Source organism: Sphaeramia orbicularis, chromosome 17 (genome assembly GCF_902148855.1).
Source record: "Sphaeramia orbicularis chromosome 17, fSphaOr1.1, whole genome shotgun sequence".
NCBI classification, from domain to species: Eukaryota; Metazoa; Chordata; class Actinopteri; order Kurtiformes; family Apogonidae; genus Sphaeramia; species Sphaeramia orbicularis.
This window is the reverse complement of record NC_043973.1, coordinates 15,871,474-15,878,044: the sequence shown is the minus strand read 5'-3', so window position 1 is coordinate 15,878,044 and position 6,571 is coordinate 15,871,474. Positions and strand designations below refer to the sequence as shown.

The following is a 6,571-nucleotide window of genomic DNA, read 5'->3' as shown; positions in this document are numbered from 1 at the left end:
CTACTAATTGATAATTTTTTTTTTTTTTAAATTAAAACTTACTAACAAAAATGTACATTATATAACCTAAATGTTGCGTAAAATTAACATTTATTTGCAACGTAGTATAGCAAACTATTACATGATCAAAAACAAATTAATTTTACCAAAAAAAAAAAAAAGTCTCCATTTTGAATGTTTGGGGTCGTCAGAAATTTGTGATGTCAAAATGGGGTCTCGAGACAAATATGCATAGTTACCATGGAAACACTGTCATCTTCTACAACATTGATTCATCTGTAAAACCCTTGACATTTGATACATGACAGTGGATGGAAACACTTATTTTATGTTCAGTTAATTACCTCCGCCAAGGAGCTTATGTTTTTGCCAGGGTTTGTCTGTTTGTTTGTGTGTCCGTTAGTGTGCAACATAACTCAAAAAGTTATGGACAGATTTGGATGAAATTTTCAGGGTTTGTTGGAAATGGGATAAGGAAGAAATGATTACATTTTGGTGGTGATCGGGGGTGGGGGGGCCCACGGGGGAGGCCACTGATCAGCCTTGGCGGAGGTCTGCGCTCTCCGAGTGCTTCTAGTTATATATTGTGTTGTAGGTCATTTTTTTCCCCTATTTTTTTCTGATTTGATCTAATAACCTTTGAATTTACTCTGAACTTCTATGAACATTCACATGATCAATAAATCAAATATACTGTAGGAAAATACCTAATGTTCACTGAAAAATACAAAATACAGAGGATAATTTTATAATAGATGGTGATAAATCCCTTTGAAAAGACAAAAAACATGTGGAAGTCGTGACAAAAATAGTTGTGACTCATTAAGGGTTAAAATTAAAAAGATTGGAAATGATTTTTTAAAAAAGATAACATTTTGCATAATAAATGGTGATAAATCACTTAAGAAAGGTTAATTATATAAGAAAATTAACCCTTTCATGCATGAATTATGAAAAAAATCTTGATTTTTTTTTTTTTTTTTTTAATTGATTTTATTAATGAAAATTAGGGTAAAGTTGAAATCCCTGCCTCAAAATATTGTAAATTTTGCTTCCCCACCCTGTAATATTTGTAACAATAATAATACTATGTGGTGTAATTTATTTTTTTTATTTATGTCTTGTCTCAGATGTTTTGTTCTGTTTTATATTGTGCAAAAATCTAAATAAAAAGTTAAAAAAAAAAAAAAAAGAAGTATTAAACATTTTAGATCAGTAGATGCCTTTGGTTGCCAGTAGCTCTTTGGGTCTTTAAGGGTTAAATAAGGATGTCATAACTCACACATAAAACTAACCGTCAATCAGTTGATGGAGTAGAAAGGAGTGCAGAGACACGGAGAGCCTGGAGCCATCATCCCATCAGATTCCATGAATGCTCTCCCACTCACAAGACTCATCGTGTTCTGCTCCAGCTGCAGACCCTGAGGCTGACGGTGAAAGCAGATCCCACATCAGTGACCGGTTAAAGAAAAGAACGCACATGAAAGCCTCCTGGAGTATTATATAGGCTTTTAACAGTGGAGGTCTGAGGTTTAGTGCATTCACACTTCACACTCATCTCACATTTTCTGTCAGTTTGTCTGTTGATGTGAAATGACTGATGACTTTTATCATTTCACAATCAGAGGTCAAAAGTTTATGTTATGAGTATTTCACGGCACTGCTGTTAAAGTGAGAACATTCCTCCATCTGCAAAATGTTATCTTAAAAAAAAATGATAATAATAATTTTTAATCTTTTTATTTGAACCCTTAACGACCCACAACTATTTTTGTCGCAACTTCCACATGTTTTTTTGTCTTTCCAAAGTGATTTATCACCATTTATTGTAATATTATGTTCGTTATTTAGCATTTTTTCAGTGACAATCAGGTATTTTCCTTGTATTTAATTGACTGATCATGTAGATGTTCATTAAAGCTCAGATTAAAGTTGAGGGTTATTATATCAGAAACAGAGAAAACTGAAGAAAGTGACTTTGTGAGTAAAATCTATCATGAACTGAACATAAACCAAGTGTCTCCATCCACTGTCATTGATCCAGCTCCATGGGTTTTACTGGGGAATCAATGTTGTAGAAGATGACGGTGTTTTCACGGTAAGTATGGAGCTTCTGAAAGTCCACATGGGTCATATCTGATGACCATGAATAAATAAACAAATATTAAAAAAAAAAAAAAAAAATCCAAATGCATTTCAGCTTTAGCCTAAATTTCATTAATAAAATCAATACAAAAAAATCTACACTTTTTTCATAATTCATGCATGAAAGGGTTAATTTTCTTATATATTTAGCCTTTCTTAAGTGATTTATCACCATTTATTATGCAAAATGTTATCTTTTTTTTTTTTTTTTAATCATTTCTAATCTTTTTTCTTGTAACCCTTAATGACCCACAACTATTTTTGTCACAACTTTCACATATTTTTTGTCTTTCCAAAGGGATTTGTCATCCATCTGTTATAAAATTATCCTCTGTATTTTGTATTTTCATTGAAAATCAGGTATTTTCCTACAGTATATTTTATTTACTGATCATGCAAATGTTCATAGAAATTCAGAGTAAATTCAAAGGTTATTAGAGCAAATCAGAAAAAAATTAGGGGGAAAAAATGACCTACAACACAATATATAATTAACTGAACATAAAATAAGTGTCTCCATCCACTGTCATTCATCAAATTTCATGGGTTTTACCGATGAATCAATGTTGTAGAAGATGACAGCTTTTCCACAGTAACTGTGGAGCCTCCGAAAGTCCACTTGGGTCATATCTGACGACCATGAATAAATAAACAAATATTAAAAAAAAAAAAAAAAAAAAATCAAAATGCATTTCAATTTTAGCCTAAATTTCATTAATGAAATCAATACAAAAAAAATCTACATACTTTTTTCATAATTCATGCATGAAAGGGTTAATTTTCTTATATTTTTAGCCTTTCTTAAGTGATTTATCACCATTTATTATGCAAAATGTTATCTTTTTAAAAAAAAAAATCATTTCTAATCTTTTTTCTTGTAACCTTTAATGACCCACAACTATTTTTGTCACAACTTTCACATATTTTTTGTCTTTCCAAAGTGATTTATCACCATTTATTATGTAAAATGTTATCTTTTTTTTTTTTATATATATCATTTCTAATCTTTTTTATTGTAACCCTTAATGACCCACAACTATTTTTGTCGTAACTTCCATATTTATTTTTGTCTTTCCAAAGATATTTATCACCATCTATTATAAAATTATCTTCTGTGTTTTGTATTTTTCAGTGAAAATCAGGTATTTTCCTATATTTGATTTACTGATCATGCAAATGTTCATAGAAATTCAGAGTAAATTCAAAGGTTATTAGAGCAAATCAGAAAAAAAATTAGGGGAAAAAATGACCTACAACACAATATATAATTAACTGAACATGAAAGAAGTGTTTCCATCCACTGTCATTTATCAAATTTCATGGGTTTTATCAATGAATCAATGTTGTAGAAGATGACGGTGTTTCCACGGTAACTATGCAGCCTCTGAACGTCCAAATGAGTCATATCTGATGACCATGAAAAGACGATAAACTGTATTTTACACCAATTATTTACATGTATTGATAGAATTAATGGATCAGCAGGTATTGAACATTTTAGATCAGCAGATGCTTTTGGTCAGTTATGGATGTTTGGGTTTTTATGGGTTAAAGCAAGGGCAACATTTCATCATCTTTTTCAAATAACCATCAAATACACAATTTCTGGTGAAGTGTTAATTTTTCTGTTTCCTGAAAAATCTGAAAAAAATGACTTCATTGTTTCAGGAAGCTAACGATTTGTTGATTACTTTAGATTAGGGAAGTCAAACATGTGGCCCGTGGACCAAAACTAGCCCGTCAAAGGGTCCAACCCGGCCCACGGGATGAATTTTTGGAAGTGCAAAAATTGTAAAATTGGGGATGTCAAATTTTAGTTGTTTTATTTCAGGGGCCACAGTAAAATAATAGCAGAATGACCCATAAATAATGACAACTCCAAACTTTTGTCTGTTTTAGATCGAAAAAAGTAAATTTACATTATGAAAAGGTTTACATCTACAAACTATCCTTTCAAAAGATGTGAATAACATGAACAAACTGAAAAAATAAGTGTAATTTTAACAATATTCTGCCTCAGTTTAACATTACACATTTACATTATAACTTACAGATCACAGTAGATCTACAAATACACAAAACATTTAGTAACAGGCAGGATCTTGTTAAAATTGTACTGACTTCCCTTAAGAAATTTCAGGTTGTTCATATTTGTTCAGGTTATTCACATTTTTTTGCAAAATTACACTTTGCTTTAGTGTAAATACATAAAAATATTTACATTCACAAAGAGAAATATTTGGAGTTGTCATTATTTCTATGTTATTATGATAGTATTTTACTGGTCCTGCCCACTTGAGATTGAATTGGTCTGAATGTGGAACCTGAACTAAAAGGATTGTTAATATCTTAGTGGAATTTTTGCATTTCACAAATTCATCCCAAGGGCCAGACTGGACTCTTAGGCGGGCCGGATTTGGCCCCAGGGCCACATGTTTGACACCTGTGCTTTAGAACATATAGGAGCCAGAGATTATGTGCGTAATGAGGCCCCTTAAACGCTGACATGGACCGTGTTTATGTTGACTGACCTACATAGGGCCGTATAATTGTATTCTTTAATGTCGAGGCACTGTTTGCTTGTTGTCTGTTTTGTTATTTGTTGACGTTTTATTTTGCTTTTATATATTGCTGTCACTTAAGTTACTGACTTCATATCTTTTCATATACAAAGGTGTGTTGTACCGTATGTCCCCCCAAAAAATTACAATCGCACTTTTTGCAATGATAACTTTAAAAGTAGAGAATCAATCAAAATGCAATTTCAAGGCATGAAACTAGAACTTATTACCTACATGTTGCAGAAAAACCCATTCGATTTGCTTCAGTGGTCATGGAGAAATGGGGATCTTTGTAAAACATGTCAGAAGTCCCTTCCCTCCAAGTTTTGTAAGGAGACGTGTTGTCCTTTGTGTTCACGCCTTACAAATACAAAGCTGTTCATTGTGTTCTCGCACAAAAATATCTCTTTTGAAAAAGTGACTGCACCAGGAGGTATTGTGATCACTTTGCTGTGTGTGTTTGTGTGTTTGTTTGTTTGTTTGTTTGTTTGTTTGTTTGTTTGTTACCCCCACCAAGGAGGTTATGTTTTAGTCGGTGTTGGTTTGTTTGTCTGTCTGTCTGTTTGTGTGCAGGATAACTCAAAAAGTTAAGGACGGATTTGAATGAAAATTTCAGGAAATGTTGATGCTGGCACAAGAAACAAATGATTAAATTTTGGTGGTGATCGGGGTGGTGATTGGGGGGTGGGGGGGCCACGGGGGCCCACTGATTGGCCTTGGCGGAGGTCTGCGCTCTATGAGTGCTTTTCTAGAAAAGACAGCATAGACCTCCGCCAAGGATCAGACCCCCCCCCCCCCCCCCACATACACACACACACCCGATCACCACCAAAATTTAATCATTTCTTCCTTGTGCCAGTATCAACATTTCCTGAAATTTTCATCCGAATCCGGGGCGCTGATCTGCCTTGGCGGAGGTCTGTGCTCACCGAGTGCTTCTAGGTTGTTAGCAACTTTACGGGAAAACTATTCCAACCATCTTTACCAAATTGTACCCACAGATAGGCCTAGGCCCTGGGACCAACCCATTAAATTTTGGGCCAAGTAGGCCAAAGTTCAAGGTCACAACAAAGTCACAAAATCTCAAATTTTCCTATCTCTCATCATTGAGCAATTTTGGAAAATTCATAAAAAATTCAAAACGACTCCGATTAGCCTCCAATTTGATCCACCCGTAGCTTATAACAATATCTTGTATCTGGCACAAAACTGTCCACATCCACTGTGGAATGTGGATTCTGTGGACATGTCAGTTTAACATTGAAAATCCCATTTACAACACATTTTTCATTATAACTCAACAAATATTGATTGGAATTGAATATAATTTGACATACACATGACTGGTACCAAGCTTCAACTTTTTCTGCTGTATGGAACAACCTTGAAACTGTTTAATTTAAAAAGAAATAGTCGATCCACACATCCACACCGTTCGGGGTGCTTGGCGGAGGTTTGTGTTCTCTGAACACTTGTTTCTTTTCATTTTCAACTAACGAAATGAATAATGAATTACATCCAAAAGGAAGCAGATTTGTGAGTTTTGCAAATGTTGGTAAGGCACAAAAATGAATTTATGTATTTATTTAATTATTTATTTTCGTACATGCAAAGAAACAAAATAAAATAAAACAAAGCAAATTAAGATAAAAACAAAATAACTTTTAAATGAACAGAATCTATCTTCAAGTACATGCAAGTCTGAATTTTGCATGGTCGAAAAAGAGTAGGAAGAATTATAAACTTATTTAACCCTTTCATGCATAGTGGCCACTTCAGTGGACAGTTCTTCTCCAGCTGTTCTCTTGTTTATTCATGGGTTTTGTTGTTTTAGTTCCATATCAGCCAACACAGTGGACACTCAT

General features: G+C 33.5%; 1 long non-coding RNA gene across 1 annotated transcript; it reads right to left on the bottom strand.

The window, feature by feature from the left end:
- Positions 1–4,824: 4,824 nt before the first annotated feature.
- On the bottom strand, positions 4,825–6,269 carry LOC115437817 (uncharacterized). Its single transcript, XR_003937985.1, has 2 exons — positions 6,179–6,269; positions 4,825–5,127 (listed from the first exon to the last, which is right to left on the bottom strand). It is a non-coding gene; the product is annotated as an uncharacterized LOC115437817 (long non-coding RNA).
- Positions 6,270–6,571: the final 302 nt, after the last annotated feature.